This window comes from Cydia splendana, chromosome 12 (genome assembly GCF_910591565.1).
Source record: "Cydia splendana chromosome 12, ilCydSple1.2, whole genome shotgun sequence".
Taxonomy (NCBI): domain Eukaryota; kingdom Metazoa; phylum Arthropoda; class Insecta; order Lepidoptera; family Tortricidae; genus Cydia; species Cydia splendana.
The window spans coordinates 10,891,908-10,910,996 of record NC_085971.1 but is presented as its reverse complement, the minus strand read 5'-3'; positions in this window follow the sequence as shown (position 1 = coordinate 10,910,996).

Genomic DNA, 19,089 nt, shown 5'->3' with positions numbered 1-19,089 from the left:
CTCGAGGTCACAAACTTGGATTATTCATTGGGCCAACATCATAAATAAGAAAATAAGTCTGCATAAAATCAGAACAACCGGATTTGACGCAAAAGAGCCACATTACAAAATTCGACAAAGTTACTGGATTAAAAGGTAATAGTTATGGTTTTTGCAGGCTATGTATGTTTATGATAATAATTATATTCACCGTAGCGTCGAAACGGGTTATTTCCAGATGTAGGTCTAACCATGCACTGTACGGTTACCATCAGTTTGTCACTGACATAAACGCCGTCGAGAACGTAATTTACTTTCTATACATCCCGTTTGCACTAATATGCGAGTGCGAGCGAGATGTATAGAAAGTAAATTACGTTCTCGACGGCGTTTATGTCAGTGACAAACTGATGGTAACCGTACTGGTAGGTAATAGTAGACTGTTAACCAAGGAATGAAAGGCACTCATTTCTGCCGAGGCTGAAACGATGCCTTTCACCCGAGTTAAACACTCTACTTTTGATTTCGAATACGAGGAAAGTAAAATGCATGCTTTGTTAGGGTTCCGTACCCAAAGGGTAAAACAGGACTCTAAGACTCCGCTGTCCGTCCGTCCACCCGTCTGTCACCAGGCTGTATCTCACGAACCGTGATAGTTATTTCACAGATGATGTATTTCTGTTGCCGCTATAACAACAAATACTAAAAAGTACGGAATCCTCGGTGGGCGAGTACGACTCGCACTTTGCCCGGTATTTTTTTAAACATGACTAAGCATAAATGTTTATAGTATTTTTGAGGGTACTTTCACTTAACAATTTAGGCAAAAGGATCGTTATTTATGGAATGGGGAGTCAAATATCAGAATGGAAATTGTATAATAAATCCATTTATACCCAAATTTCAATTGCTTTTCGCTCGGGCTTATCATAACAACGTAACAAAACTAATAAAATCGTACTTGGAACCTAAAATGCTCTCGTGCAGAAACGTATCATTTTCTGCATACCTTTTAGAACAACAATGACCCTCTTTCAGAGCATGAGAAATGAAATAGTACATTATTGTCGAGGCTCGGAAGTAGCTACTTGCAGGCTGAGGATTCGTATTAAACGGACGACCTTGGGAGTCCGTTTAATTGAATCCGAAGCCAGCAAGTAGCCTTCCAGCCGAGTCATATATAGTGCTTTTCTCAAAAATGGTGCAAGAAATATACATATTTTAGAAATATTTTACAGAAGCAACCTTCTTACGTATATATTTTCACAGAAAAAAGTAGAAACAATTGAAAAAATTAGCTTTGCCGCCTTTTTATTTTTTTAATAAAAAAATAGAAGTGTATTTTACTGCCGAAAATACGCCAACCTATTTGAGACAGCTAAATAGTCGCGGTACTAATCATCTGTTTGGCTGTTTAATGGCCAATGGGCCTGTGCCTTCATTTGATATGGCCATTTCAATTTTTAAAAAGTTTGGAACTCGACAAATAATGGAATTTGTATGCAACATTGCAGTCCCAAAATCGAGACTGCAATGTTTTTAACTTTTTAATTTTTGACTGACCATAAACTACGCGCTTCGCGACCTATTTTTTAGACGTCAAAGTCGACTTTGCCGTCCATTTTTGAGAAATAGTTATTTGTTTTACAAGGGGGCAAAGTTGTTGTTTAACTGCTCGTGCTAATATTGATACCCGAGCAAGCGAAATATTCCAAAATTGAACCACGAGCATAGCGAGTGGTTCGAAAAATGGAATCTTGAGCGTTGCGAGGGTTTCAAAGCACGAGGGTTAAACAAAATTTGCCCCCGAGTGAAACACAAAATTTTTCACCACACCAACCTGAAGCAAATATTAAATGTAAAATATCAAACAAAATCAAACCAAATCAAATCCAAATGAATGTAATTAAAAATTTATCATCCAAAATCATCATTTAAAAGTCATTTCTACCAGCAAACATAAGAAACCAACTCAAAATTTGCATTTGATTACTTTGTCTCACATGTGAATAAAATGCAACTTTGCTATCAGTTTTTAAAGTGCAAAGTAAGCCTTTCCGAGCTGGTGTGGTGAAAAGACATTTTCGTACAGTTGAGTTCACAAATATGTATACATTTCTGCACCTTAATCCAAGTAATAAGGTGAAAAGATTTATACATATTTATTTATGAACCCGACTAATGTAATCGATTCGAATGATTCGTTTGTGTTTTAGCTAGTTGGGGTGGGTAGGAATTACTTCTTCAACAAAACTTAAATGGGAGTCTAGTTCATTATTAAGAATATGTGTCTGGTAGAATTCACTGATAAAATAATCTAGAAATAAATTACATAAAGGACTTTGCGCATAGTCTTGTAGGTAGATAATCAGATAAGTATATAGATTACTTAGGATAAATGGAAGCTGAAGACGACTTTGATCCATCAAAATGTCTTTTCCATACGCCCCTATATTGTAGATTTCATTAAAATCAGGATCACGAGGCTGATTTAACAATTTGTTATAGTCACAGAAGAAATAATAGTACTACCGTACAGAAAGGACCCTTCCTACAAACCCGAAGATTGACATCGGTTCAGGGTCGAATCATGTTATCCCTTTCTAATGTATGGCACTATCCCTTTCGGCTATTTAGGGTTATCAAAATTTAAGTGATTATCTTATCTGTGGTCGTGCACGCAAAAGGACGTCAAGTGGTGCCAACCCTAATAATTGCTCGGAGCAATGCTGAGCCGAACGGAGCCGAGTTTACCCGAAGTCAGGAGTGTCTCCCCACTGTTATAGTACCTGATCTTATCGTATTGATATTGATCTTGTATTGATACAATCTTGACGATGGTCTTGGTGATTGATGTGCATCACACGCACGAATTTTATTTCATTTCGCATGCACCAATCAGCGCGGGGGATCTTCTCTGTCGTATCAAAACCAATACAAGTTATGAAATCAGAATCGGCGGCCCCTGTTTAAGGAATAATTAGAAACGCAAGAAGATACATAATTTGAAAAAATATGCTACCCTGCAACTCGCTGAAAAAATTATTAATAATAGTAGGTAACTACACGCGTACCGTAGTGCCCAGTACCAATAATGCCATTTCATAATATGCATATTCGCCTTATAAAACGCCTTATATAATATAACTATAGGTAATTTTCAACTCTATCTCGATGTAATACAATAAAAATATCACATGATTACCTTAAGGTTGCAGCAGCACCGGTTATAGGTAAGGTAAGTATATACCTACCTACATGCAAACCCTATTACATTGTCCATTGGTTTGGAAATTATACCGTAAGTTACGAGAATCACGATAAGAGGACATAGATAGCGCGTGATTAGGGAATGCAATCTCGATCTCGCAATTTCAAGATCTCGCGAGATCTCGCACGAATTTTCGAAATTCAATCTCGTTGACAGGAAATCTTGATTTTAGCAATGTCGGTCGAGATCTTGATTAATATTTTCGAGATTTCGAACGAGATTGTAAGATTGATCCGTGTGAATTACTTTGTTTTGAGTAATCCTTTTGACCTTAGGTTCATGTTGTTCAGGCAGTGCTATTGTACGCTTTAGCTGACGATAAAAGCACTGGCGCGCTCTGTGCGGAAAAATCGGACGAATTTAACGTACCCAGTCACAATTATTTATGATTATTGCTCGCTTACCCTACATTTTTTTGTAAGTTGCTGAGTGCTTGTCAAAAACATCAACTGAGCATGTTGCATCTGCTTATAATTTTGTTAAGTTAAAATTAATTAATACCACTTTTTCATAATTAAGTAAAGCCTGACAACAGTTTATTTAACCCTGAGATAGTGTCGCTGCAAACAGCTTACGTATGGCAATAATGTGCGTACGTCATGTATAGTCGGGGTAGTGGGCATTGGCTTCATGTTGATACGTGGTTGATACTCGTATAAGTAATGTCAAAACATTGCTTACAGAGAATTCGGTTCTTTCAATTTACCTATTCGTCAAAATCTGATTCTAAATATTCAATATTAATATATTCTTCGTTTTCTTACTCTGACGAAGTCTGATTTTCATCAGATGTTGTGTCGCTTTCAGGACCACCAACCTCGATTATAAAATGTTCAGTCTCCAATTCGATTATAGGATTTTTATCGTCGATCTACATAAACCTTAAATGAAATATTAAAGTTTAAACCTAACAACTAACCAGTTCAATAAAACCGCACTATAAAATGTCAATACCGGTCATGTCAACAACCAACTTTAAAACATTGTTTATTGGAATGCTATGTAATCCTTCGTCTTTTTTAAGCTGTAAGTATTTGATTGCATTCACTACAATTTTTTGCGCATCTTTGGTAATTTTTTTTGGCATTTTTGTAATAAAACCGTTCATATTTGAATATATTCGTAGATATTTTCCGTTTGTATACATCGGTGACACTCGATGACATCCAACGTTCGTTGTCAAAGAGTACTTGTTGCCAGTAAAAGAAATTAGTACCATTGAAAATCCGCAAAATGGCGAGGGTCAAATAAACTGTTGTCAGGCTTTACATATTATTATTATTATTTTTTTAATAAAAGTACATAGTTTTTTTTATTAAATGTTGATTCATTTGTTGATCTTCAAAATAAAACATGACGTAGGTACTCTAAATAAGTAGTATATACGGGATTCTAAGAGTTTTGCTCAAAATAACACATTTTTAATTACTTTGACAAATCTCGATCTCGTCGAGATTAATCTCGATCTCGAAAGTGTGACGGTCGAGATCTCGAAACACCCTATCTCGGTTCAGATTTTTCGTGCGAGATCTCGAATCGCCAATCTTGGTGCGAGATTGCATTCCCTACGCGTGATTGGATTGTGTGGCAGTTATCAGTGCATGATCCACGAATATCTTACCAGGCTGATTTATATCCACCAACCAACATGGTGTTGAAGCGAAAAAAACAACGGGTTGCACTCCGGGAGTGCCGACAGAAGTGAAAACTCAATGACTAGTCCAAAATGTCTGCACTGCAGCACTATAAATAATTGACCCATCCTCCTTTCTACTGAAAAACTAGTTCCGAAATTGCTGGTCAGTGAGCTTGTTTAAAATTCGAAATTCAAATTTGTAGCGTTAATTGTTTAAAATTCAAATAGAAATTGTAAAGTTACCTTTGCAGACCTCGCATCTAAATATACTTGGTCATATTGGTCATGATATGTTGAGTTTTATTCACCAGTACTAGAGTTCACTTTTATTAGCGATTTCATCAAGATGTAGCTTTTAGTAGGAGATCCCCCATATAGCCGACCTTCACCAATCTGTCTGAGGGATGAAAATATGAAAGAAAATATGTTCCAGAACATAAATAAATAGGGTTGCCTAAAGAAATATGGTCAAGGCTATTTTTAATAAATTGTTGAAAAAAAATTTTTTTCGCCACATTTCACCGATTTGTCTGACGACCGAAATGAGTTTCAATGGAAAGTATACAACTTGTACATAGGGTTTCTGCTCGAGAATTCTCGAGGCGAGAAATCTCGAGAAATTTGTCTTTCGGCGAGGCGGGAAAAAAATACTCAATGCCTCGAGAACTCGAGAAATAAATCTCTTGTCATAAATAAAAAGAAAACACGCGTATAACACTTGATGTGTCTATAGTGTATTTTTTGGGTAGTTAAATAAATGTAAACAACGTTTTTTTTTTACATTTTCCGGTAAGTACTTCAAACATTTATTAGTTAACCAATTAAATAAAAAACTGCCTTGATCCGTCGCCTATCGTTCTGGCTTCAGCTGATTTTCATGTTTTGAAACTTTTGAACTACTATTGTGTGTAAATAATTCATCTCGTTTTAGGTTCATAACTATACTTCGTTTTTTTTTTAATATTAGAAAAAAGGTAAACAATCTTCTTCTAATCTTAGTCTTTTTATTGAAAAACGCTATTAAAAAAAATCGTTAATGTAAATTATCGTATATGATTAATAATTGTTACATATTTGCCGTGACATATTATTCATAAGTTTTTCAATAAAAAGAGACGTCAAGCGAACTGCTTATCTTATATATAATGCTAAAAAACTAATTATGGGACCATTTAATAACAAATATTACAAAATTAGATACCTTTTGATAAATCTAATCATCTCGATATAAGTATTATCCTATTAGCAAAATAGCTCAATTTTGCCAGCTTCATTAATTAAGTAAGTATTAATATTACGTAGTAAAACTTCTGTAAGTTTGTCACATCGAGTTAAATTAATTGCCTAATAAAATACTATATTGCGGTTTGTATACATTTTGTTAAATAAAAATATCTAATGAAATACACTAAAGCATATCACATCGCTGCGCCGGCGCGCATGCCTGCACCTATAGTTTTTCTTGTTTGTTGTTGAATTTTTGATAATTTTTAGTAACAATAAAATTACCATTTGTTTGATTTTTGATCTAACCTACGACTCCTATGAGTCTAACTTGCAATAAAGCAAAAAAAAAAAGTGTTTTTTTAAACTTTCATAATTTTTTGAGATACTCGAGAAACTCGAGAAATCGTGGTCGAGAAACCAGAAACCCTACTTGTACAACATAAATCATCTAGGTTGCCTATCTTTTTCCGGTCACTATTATGTGGTTGCCGTGTTTAGAGGTGATTTTATATCGATAATTGCTCTCATCTGTCTGACGCTTGAATTATACATCAAAATTATGGTAATTTTATTGCAAATACAATGGTATAGGGTTGCCTGCGAAAATCCGGTCACAAATGAGGGTTGCCAGGCTTTAAATTAAAATAAGAAGGGAAGACTTTTAGCAATAACTCATAAACGGCTGAATGATCAAGTTTGTTTTAATTTTATTTGATTGAGTTTTTAAGCACTATTTTCATGATTTTTTTCATATTTTTTGGACAGATTTTTCAAAAGTTAGAAGGAAAACTTGTTTTTTTTTTCTAAACGATTATTTCCCAAATTATTCACTTTATCAAGAAATGTTGTTTAAAGACCCCTATTCATTTTGAAAGGCCTATCCAACGACACCCCACACTATGAGGTTGAAAAGATAAAAAAATTGTCACACACATTTTGTTTGGCTGCTATTTAACTGATCACCAGATTTAGTAAAATTTAATACCAAAAATATCTATTTTACCACCCTAAAATCATGAATGATCACCAAAATTATAACACCATTTTAATGTGAAATGATTACCAATTTTATTACATTTTACTATCCTTTTAAAGGAAATGACACCAAAATAATCATTATTAACCCAAAAATAGTCAATGATTACCAAATTTCAATCCCCATTTTAATGTGAAATGATAACCAAATTTTTACATCTCGCTATCCTATTAAAGAAAATGACACCAAAATAATCATTGTAAACCCAAAAATAGTAAATGACCACCAAAATTAGAACTCCATTTTAATGTAAAATGATAACCAAATTTTTAAATCTTGCTATCCTATTAAAGCAAATGGCTCCAAAATAATCATTGTAAACGCAAAAATAGTAAATGATCACAAAATTGTAACCACATTTTAATTTAAAATGTGCAATCATTTAATATATCGTTATCCTATTAAATTAATTAATCCACTTCGTCACCTTTTTCTAGTAGCATTTTATTTCTGTAACAGTCGCAGCTCTAACCTAACCTAACCCACTTTTCTAGTAGCATTTTGTTTCTGTAAGGGTCGCAGTTCAAACCTAACCTAACCCACTTTTCTAGTAGCATTTCTTTTCTGTAAGGGTCGCAGTTCAAACCTAACCTAACCCACTTTTCTAGTAGCGTTTCGTATCTGTATGGGTAGCAGTTGAAACTTAACCTAACCTACTTTTCTAGTACCATTTCGTTTCTGTAAGGGTCGCAGTGCTAACCTAACCTAACCCACTTAACTGATAGCAGTTTAACTTACTTTTCTAGTAGCATAACGAAATGCTACTAGAAAAGTAGATTAGGTTAGGTAGGTATGCGGTGCGGGCTACGGGGGGTTGAGCGGGAGGGGCTAGTAATTTTGGCATCAGTTTACTTTATTTGGTAATATGTATAAATTTTTTGGTAATCATAGTGGTTTATTTAGGTGAAAATATCGCATTAATTTGGTCTTCAAGATTTGGTGATCATTAATGATTTTTGGTGATCATTCAATATATTTGGTATTTGAATACAATTTGAAGTGCAGTCGTAATTAAAGTGGTGGTACTTTTGTATTTTTAGGCCTTATTTTTTTGGTGTTCAGTAATTTTTTTTGGTAAGCATGATTTTTTTATTTAGGGTACCAAAGTATTTTTTGGTGGTCATTATATTTGTAGCCATTTTGTTTCTTTCAAAGCGATTATTTCCGAAAATATTCACTTTATCAAAAAATGTTCTTCTAAAACCCCTATTAATTTTGAAAGACCTTTCCAACAACATCCCACACCATAGGGTTGACATGAAAAAAAAATCCTCACGTACATTTTGTTTCTTTCGAGGCGATTATTTCCTAAAATATTCACTTCATCAAAAAATGTTTTCTAAAAAACCGTATTTATTTCAAAAGATCTATCCAACGACATATCACATTATAGGGTTGAAGCGAAAAAAATGGTCACATACATTTTTTTCTTTTTTTTTTCGTTTGATACCTATGTTGTAAGATGTCATTTGATATGAATTTTAAAATAGAGTTCTTCAAAAAAACATAAAAAGTTAAAATGTTATAAAGTTAGAATGTAACTGTGAGATCCTCGTATTTCAACCCGTACAAGATTAGAACCTTTTTCATGTAATGTCATTGAGTTTTTCTTTATTGATTTAAATGCCATCTAAATCAGTGGCCATCTAAACCTTACGGTCACGTGATCGCGTTACGCTGTCTCGAGTTTATCATTTTTTCCCCACCTCAAAAAGTGCCCAGATCCGCTAAAGAAGTTTTCACTTCAAAAACAACAACTCTTATTTTTGACCAAGTACGTAACCATTAATTAAATAGATACGCCTGCAATAATATGTTACCCAACGAAGCCCGCAAAAATTAGGCCCGGGATTTTTTTTCGTATTTTACTTTAAGTACCTATAGAAATTCGAGACATTGTTTAACACAGTTTATTTCAATTCAGTTATTATTTATACACGATAATTTTAAAATAAATTGTTTAGAAGTTATTTAAGAAAATAACCAAAAAAATACCATAACAAAACTCAAGATGAGGATTTAGCACCAGTTTTTGCGAATTTAACCGCCATTTGAGCTTACACAATCGATCCAGCAGAGAATATATCTAGATATAGATCTATACCTTCATTGAAAGCTTTTATCAAGAGGGTAGGCAACTTGACTGTTTAGAATTTCTCAAGACGCCCGAAGGCCTTCGAAAGAATGGAGGCCGTTGAATAGAGTAGGTAAGGTACGTAAGTAGGTACCTAATGATTTTACATTATGAACACACACACGCTAAACTCTGAATTTCTTGTTTTTTACATTAAATAAAAAGACAGACAATAAAAATTCTATATTTCGTCAAATATGTCGGAAGCTCGAGGTAATTTGTTTGCGTGGCATTATACATACATAAAAGAAAGCTTTAACTCCCTAGCGAGTTATAGCTTTTTTTTCACAATCCATAACCCCCAGCCAAATAATAAAAAAGTTTTTTAGTGAAACATGGTATTTATAACGTTTTATTTAGGGGTCATCCATTAATTACGTCACACGTTTAGGGGGAGGGAGGGGGTCAAGAAAATGTGACATATTGTGACATGGGGGAGGGGGGAGACACAAACGTTGTGACGTCACTTTAACTTCATCAGTAACCGAAATTTTTTTTTAAATTATTTTATTCGCTGTACATATAAATAACACGTTTTTAAAACGATAATCGTTTTTATTCTTTTAATTTTCTTTCCTAAGCAGTTTTGGGTTATAAAATTACTAATATTTATATCGTCAAAAATATTTTGATAAAATATTAATAATACTTAGGTACTTACTTAATTCGATTTGGCGATTTCGTAGAAAAAATGTGACGTCACACTAGGGGGGAGGGGTTTGCCAAATGTGACCAAATGTGACAAGGGGGGGGGGGAGGGGTCAAAAAACCTAGAAATTCGTGTGACGTAATTAATGGATGACCCCTTATATAATAACTAATAAATGTTTACTTTATATCTTGTAACAATACTTTTTGTACATAATAAATGTTTAATAGTAAAATAAAAATTATATGCAGTTTTTGAACATCCAAACTCTTTGGTGTGTACCTATCGATTACGGTCAGAATTAAATTTAAAAAGCTGGAAAAGTAAAAAACACTAGTTCGCAAAAAACAACTTTGCGAACGGTAAACAGCTACGTAAAGTAGCACTTTTTGAGCAACTGTATTAAAAATAATTAAATTAGATTAAACCGCCACACATCTGCTACGCCAAATGTAAGAATAATTTTCGTTAGGTATATCAGGAAAACAAGGCTAAACAAAGCTCGTAGCACTCATCCCACATTGCGCACCGAAAGAATACAATAAAGTATGTATTATGTATTGCATTTTATAATATATGTAAATTATGTAAATGTAATTAATTATGTACCTACATTTATATTCGTCGAAATATAAAGTGCATTGAGTTAAGGTAAGCACGCTAAATAAAATTGGCACCGATTGTACCTACTACGTGTCGGTAGTCAAATCGAATCGCGACGGGTCGGGTGTGAATTACATTTCACGAGCCACCCTCGCTGTTTCCCAAGGACAATGAGCTCGAGTGAGATTATTTTTGTCAGTCCTTGAGCGGATGTACAGTCACGAACAGCATGATATTGTTTTGCTTTCAAATTGTGACTTATCGCGTTGCAATAAAATTGTTTTGTAAGTAACGAGAGCGACGAAATGAAGTGATAGGAATTTGCTTTACTTACGGCGCGTAAATTAAATTTAGTACCTAAGTATAAGCTCCCGTAAAAGTAATGTTGACATCCCTGAACATTTTCAAATTGTTGGTATGACAAGGGTCTACGGCAGCCCATTATTCAATTTATTTGATGGAACGTACCTTACCTACTCTACAGTAGCGTGTCGTGCATCGTTGAATTGAAAGCCACATGTTTCACCTATCTAGTAACCTCTTAGGTATCAGAGTGAAAGGCAAAAAATTTGTACGTAATTTAGCGTAGTTAAGAAACTGATTACTTGATTTTAAGTTAATTGATTCATTTGTGTTAGGTACGAAAATTTATCTTCCTTGTATCCTCATGGCTGAGGGACGTGACGAATGTGGACACTTCACCAGTGCTCTGCAGGCCGCTCTGTCCTGGGCTCCTGGGCATGTGCATGCTAGCCTGAAATGTGGCGGTTGTCTCGGCGGGCGTTATTCTGTCCACCCACCCAACGCATGGCCATACGTCCACCCCTACGCTTCCTTCCCCGAAGGTACGAAAATTAACCATTTAAATTGTAGTGTGCTTAATTCATACACATACTATATAGCATACGCAAAAACATTTTCATGTATATAACTTAAATAGAAAAAATGGCTTAGCTGTCGTAACGAATGGAATCAATGAACTTTTAGACTAAATACAGGTTCTTAACTATACTTCACAATTTTTTTGCAATTCACTCATCTACTGTTTAAGCATTTGGGGTCATCCATTAATTACATCACACGTTTAGGGGGAGGGAGGGGTCAAGAAAATGTGACATATTGTGACATGGGGGAGGGGGGAGACACAAACTTTGTGACGTCACTTTAAATTCATAAGTAACCGAAAATTTATTTAAATTATTTTATTCGCTGTACATTTAAATAACAAGTTTTTAAAACGATAATCGTTTTTATTCGTATAATTTTCTTTCCTAAGCAGTTTTGGGTTATAAAATTACTAATATTTATATCGTCAAAAATATTTTGATAAATTATTAATAAAATACTTACTTAGGTACTTACTTAATTCGATTTTGCGATTTCGTAGAAAAAATGTGACGTCACACTAGGGGGGAGGGGTTTGCCAAATGTGACCAAGTGTGACAAGGAGGGGGGAGGGGTCAAAAAACCTAGAAATTCGTGTGACGTAATTAATGGATGACCCCTTTCATTCTTTTGCTGACTGTATTGAGCGTTAAGGTAGAGTCTGTTCGGAAAGAGTAGAGTCGTGAAATGTATTGGGCCCCATACATTCCACGACTCTTCTCTTTCCGCACAGACTACATACCTCCCATACAAGTATAAGGTAATGATAGAATGATGAATCTGCTTCGAAAACTTTTTCGTTCGCTGTCTTGCGTTCTCAATTTGGAGAACGCAAGACAGCGAACGAAAAAGTTTTCGAAGCAGATTTGTTTCCATCGACTAATAATAAAAGGCAAAGTTGTGAGTAAATATACATTAATGAGATGAGGAATTTGTAATTGTAAGCTGTTGCCCGCGACTTCTCCCGCGTGGAATCTTATCTTCAACATTATACATCTTTAGTACTTACCTTTCTAATAATATGCCCTTATACAAAGATTCAAGTTCCGCACTCACAAAATATTTGATCTCCATACAAACTTTCAACCCCTTTCTCACCACCTTGGGGGATGAATTTACAAAAATGCTTAAATTCGTTTTCATGTTTTTTTAATTTAATACCTTTTTGCAAAGTTTCAAGCTCCTAGCTTAAAATAAAATTTACACCCCAAGACGAACTTTTATCCCGTTTTTAACCCCCTTAGGGGTTGAATTTCCAAAAACGTTGCAATTACTTTTTTTTTGTAATCGGCTATTGTGCCTTTCTATCCCCACTTTATTGTGCCTTTCTAACCCAATCTCTGGTATTCTCGATCTTCGTTTACGGTGCCGAGACATGGAGCTTGAAAAGTCGCGACAGGGCAAAAATCGACGCTTTTGAGATGTGGTGTTGGCGAAAGCTCCTACGCATACCCTGGACGGCTATGAGAACCAATAAGTCTATCCTAGAGGAGCTGAAGATCACCACACGGCTCTCTACAAAATGTCAAGAACGCGCGCTCAGCTTCTTTGGTCATATCATGCGGTCTAAAAAGCACGACCTAGAAAGGCAGATTATCTTGGGCCAAATAGAGGGCAAGCGAGCGCGAGGAAAAGCACCCACGAGATGGTCTGATGTTGTGAAGAGGGTGGTTGGCGGCAACATGCAGTGCGTGACCCATATGGCCTATGATCGCACACTGTGGAGACGTAGCATACATGGTCGCGATCCTCAGCAATGAGGGACCGAGGAAGAAGATTGTGCCTTTCTAAGAAGTTTCAAAGCATTTGTAATGGATTCAAACTTTTAACCCTGTTAGAGGATGAATTTTACAAAACGCTGAAATTACTTTTCCTGTCTTTTAATAATATCCCCAAATACAAAGATTCAAGTCCCGCATTCGAAAAAATGTTTGATATCAAAACAAACTTTCAACCCCTTTTTCACCACCTTAGGGGATGCATTTTCTAAAACGTTAAAATTATGTTTCTTGTATTTTAATAATATATCTTTTTACGAAGTTTCAAATTCCTAGCTTAAAATAAAACTTAAACCCCATACAAACTTTCATCCCCTTTTTAACCCCCTTAGGGATTGAATTTCTCAAAATCGCTTCTTATCTCTTACTATTAGTAATTAGGTATGTGAAAAATATCTTGGCATTGAATTGTAATAATTGCCTCGCTCTTGAACCCAGAATCCTATTAGCGGAAGTTTGACGGGATACAGGGCCAAATAGTAAGCCTTTAATGCTACAAATCGTGAATAAATACACCAGCATACCATGAACCCTACGTGCGGCGATTGTCAGGGATCAGTGAGGCTTTGCCGTAGTTTATTCTTATTATGTAACAGGAGGCGTGGACCATGAAGGTTGTAAGATTAGCGCATGCGTGGTCGGCGGCGCAAGGAGTGAATCTCTGAGGCGCGGCAGTCGGCGCTCGGCGACTGGAGGTGCATAGCGCTTCGCGCCGCGCCCCATACCGCCGTAGCGTGGCTCGGGGCGTGGCGCTTACGTAAACACGCGCGGAGTAAAGCCCGTGGTGCTGGCGGCGCGGCGCCGCGCCAGCCTCCGTCCCGTCTCGACCACCACGACCCCATGTCGGCCCGCGCCGCCTCCTGAGTATATGCGGATAGTTGCACGCTCGCCGCGCCGCCGCCGCCACCACCGCCACCGCCGAATAAGCTTATAGGTACGTATGCGTATGCCTATAACGTAGGTATCTAATGTAATTTGAAACTTCGAATAAATGCTGAAATGAAGCGTATGGTTACTGTCGATACAGATATTGGAGAATCGTTGCAAAATTTGTATTCGTTTAATATTTATAGGTACGAAAGCGGTCTTGTATTTGAGACGGTTCAATCAAAAATATTACATGAAACTATTTTTATAGTTACGAAACATTTTATTTGTGTAATAATTATTAATTTCTTAGCACCTAACTATTTATTCAAAGTTGTCTTCATGCCTTAAGACAGTATAGTCGCCTATCAATATATTATATCGTGAGTATAGTGAGGTACGTCGCTCCCGTAGCGTAGGTAGCTGAGAAGATTGGGCTGATCTTGTGATTTGGGTGGAGCTCGGGAGGTGAGGTCAGCGTTCGTGATAACTTTGATAAGGTATTAAGATAGTTGCTTTTAAAAATTAACATTTTACACAACACATATACATAATTATAATTCACTGCTCAGATAAATCAAGTAATAGAAGTTAGATTGCGTTAAATTGAGGAAAAAACAAATACATTTTATAGTAACTATGTGTAGACTACACCGATGTAGAAGACTTCAATAAAAAGATAAGTGCGAGTAATAGGTTGGTGTAACCAGTACGGTTACCATCAGTTTGTCACTGACATAAACGCCGTCGAGAACGTAATTTACTTTCTATACATCTCGCTCGCACTCGCATATTAGTGCAAACGGGATGTATAGAAAGTAAATTACGTTCTCGACGGCGTTTACGTCAGTGACAAACTGATGGTAACCGTACAGGTGTAACTATACAGAAAACCCAAAAAAAAAATCATAATATGGTTAGGTATTCATTTAACAAAGGAGTAAAGTTATGGTTTATCCCTCGTGCTAATATTAAGAGCCGAGCAAGCGAAAGATTTCAAAACCCAAAAAGTGGAATCGGAAGCATCGCGAGGGTTTCATAGTAAGGGAGGTGAACAAACTTTGTTACCGAGTGAAACACAACATTTTTCTCCAACATCACTCGCCAACGCGAGGAAATTACTAGCTGCAAAACACTACAAATCTAATCCAAATTAAATTATCCATAAAATTCTTATGTCACGTCCACGTCATGGGATAGCGCGCAACGCTACGTGCTACGCCGTAGCCCGTAGCAACATTTTCCGTTAACAAAGTCAGCGCTGCTGAGCTACGGTCGTAGCCGATAACATGGGTTTCCAGGTATGAAGCATCTCTATGACTTTCTGTTTTTTTTTTCTTTTTTTGAAGCTTTTCTATGGACTAATTATGTCTGATGCAAATAAATTGAAGCGAAAATGCTTCGTAGAGGCAAAATGACAACGTACTGTCGTGATTAGGGATATGGCTCAAAAAAGCCGATTCTGAATTAACACGTTGTTAAATTTTTATTTTGTTATGTATGGTACGACCTCAACGTGATTCGCAGTGCGCACCAACAAGCGCTAGCATCATTGATATGTTATAAATGCTGATCTATGATTTTAAGACGATATCATACCTATATGAAAAGTGTGGATTTAAGTTTTTAACAAGCTTTTATTAGGTCGACCTGTATGTAACTATGTAATGGAATCTAAGGTAACTAATTTAACCATCTTCCAAGGATCGTAGCGTCATGAAAATTGGCAGCTGTATGACAATACAGTAATATGGTACTGTCGAACTGATCTGATGATGGAGACAGGAGGTGGCCATAGGAACTCTTGTGCAACAACGCAACCTAATTGTGTTAGGGGTTTTTAGAATTGTCTCGATGAGTATTAGTTGTCTGTCGTAAGAAAAGTACAGTCAGCGATAAAAGCTTGTACCAAAAATGAAATTTTTGCCAAAAACATATTTTTATTTTCAATACTAGGTACCGAATGTGTAATGCACGTATCCCATACAATACAACCGACCCGTGCGCGTGCTTTTTTATGATATAGGAGGTAGAGACGAATTGCCTGATGGTAAGCGATTACCGCCACCCATGGACACCTGCAACAGCAGAGGGATTTTTGTAACTGCGTTGCTGGCGTTTAAGATGGGACTATAAGCTCTTTACCAAGTACTTTAGGTTACTGCTTAGTACTTCAATTTTGGTACCCACTAGCACAGAATAAATAATAGTACTACGTACAGAAGACTCACTCTCTAACAAAACGCGTCTGTTACGATCAGCACAGATATGGCCGCTAGGTGGCGACAGCGCCACGCGCGGCTTATGGCAAACCCCAAAATTGGGGTCGAACGGATGTACTTGTAGCAAAGCGACGAAATCGCGGAGTGAGCCACGCCTGCCATTAGTACGTATTATATGTATCATATGTGGCTTTCCATAGAGAAGAATCCTTATGCTTCATGTGTAATATAAAGGACCATTAATCAGAATTTCTGTTGTACTTTCATATAAAAAGGTCCTTATTGCATTATGAAGCATATAAGGACGGAATTCTGTGATTGGAAAGCCACATGCCATCAGTTGAGGTTCCGTACTAGTGACAATTTTGGGAGATGTGAGCAGGACCAACCCTACACACTAAATGTTAACCTTTTCGACGCCGTGTCAAACACAAAAGCTGCCACGCGGACGCCATGTCACCGAAGTGTCAAAACTGAAATTGAACTTTATGCATATGTACGTAGATCTATGTTGCTCTGTGACCGATTAATCGGTCTTGAGAGTTGAACCTGCGGTGCGGATATATCGGTCATTGGCGTCCAAAAGGTTAATGGATCGTTCACCGTCGTTGCGTCGTTTTAAGTCAAACTAACCCGCTATTTTCATTTTTTTACTATTGTTAAGTAAAAGTTTGTCTACAATAATAGTTATTTACGATGCAAGTGCGGAAAGTAGGAAATTCGCAACGAGTGCTGATAAATTAAAACACGACCGAAGGTGGGTTTAAAATAAGTTTTAAATCGACACGAGTTGCGAATTACCTATTCGCACGTGTATAATAGTACCACGTTTTACAGTAAGTACCTACATAGCTATGGCCTATTAAATTTTCAACATAGTTACGTAATGTGCTCATTATCGCACTAGTGCGATAAAGTAGCGCCATATGTACTGTAAATAATAATATAGCCTCTTTATTCCCTAATAAACAAACATAATAATTCACAATTGCATTTCTTAAATACTTACATTAAAACTTCATTTCATGCATACTTTACATATAACATAACATAACATAACATTTCACATTGTATAACATTTCAAATTTAAAATATTATTCCAAAGTTTAATTATTATAATATTTTTTTATTGAATTAGTAATTATTAATTGATATATTGTACTTAATTAATTTCATTTCTATATTTTACATAATTATTTATTTAAATGTTTATTTAAGGATCTCTCTACGAGTAAAGGCCTCCTCCATATCCTTCCAAGTATCTCTATCCATTGCCTTCGTAATCCAGTCATTTCCAGCAGTTCTAACTAACTCGTCTGACCACCTCTCTTTCGGTTTTCCTTGAGTTCGTTTGCCGAGTGGTCCTGGCCACATAGTTACTTTATTTGTCCATTTGTACTGTAAATAACCTAACTTAATTGTTATTTTATGACACCATGTGGGATGTTCCAAAAGTATCCACGATGACACAGGTACAAAACAATACACTCTTTTTTTTGGGCAGTCGTGTAAAAATTTGTATTAGACATTTAATTAGGTACCACGGATATACCAAAAAGTATCGGTATTTCACGGAAGTTTCCTAATTTTAGGGTGACCCGTAAATAATTAATTGAAAACTTTATTTTCAACACAAAAAGGTTAATCTCGGAAGTTCGAAACCGTAGCTTAAATTTACAGAATCCGTAGGGCTCAGTCTAATCACGTTTCCTTAACCACATGTGTAATCAATGTTTATTAAAAAACATAACTCGGCTTCGGGCCGACTCAGAGGGCCTACCGCGAACCATAGTTCGACGAGTAGATATAGATAGGTATCAGGAGGGCAACGCATTGAAATCAAAATGACCTGGGTGCCTAGCCAAAATGCCAATCGTTACATCTTACATCGCTATGGAGCGAACGATACGCTAATGTCTCTCTGTCGCACTAATATGTGATAAAGATTACCATTTGGTTCGCTACGGAGCGAACGTTTGGCATCTTGGCTAGGCACACAGAAGGCTAGCTAATTCGACTTAGATTTTGATGTCAAAATATCTTAGGGCCAGTTGCACCAACCACATTTAACGGACTGATAACAGTGATAACGTCAGTCAGCAGTGTGGTTATTATATGCAACTTCCCATACAATAAAATTTAGCGAACGCTTTAACGGTGACAGACGAAATGGTGCAGTAGGGCTACCGCCAATACCGAAAATCGTCAATTGCGGGCATTTTTCTCTGTCACTCTAATTACGCCTTCATTGGAGTAAAAGAGTAAGATCCCCGCAATTTGCGAATTTCGGTTTTCGCGGTAGCCCCTCAGGGTTGGTCTGTGGGTGCAACCGACACTAAATGATGTCATTTTTTATCATTCGCTGCGTGCGTTTCGCTCGTGCTGGTTCCACTTGTTCGTACGTGTATTGGCGCGAGCGAGACGCACGAACGCTGGACTCTTATTCACATAACAATAAATTTGTGTCCATACAGATTAATGCTAATACATTGCCCGTTAGCTCCTTCTGCTGCTGAAGTGCTGACTGTACGCTTTGCAGTTATTGTTATTTATACAGCCGATTATCAGCGTAATTTATTAGCGACTCTGCATACCTACTTAAAAATATGTATATCCTAAGACTACTAAGCTAATGGATTTGACTATATAATAGCCCGTTCAAGCCCGTCTATTGCCACGGACGGGTAAATACGGAAGCCTACACTGAGCATGACCCGACCTGTGCTCTTGGCCGGTTTTTAATATGATTTTACAGGATACTACTTGTACCTACATATAGGTAGGTATTACTTCTGCTTCTGC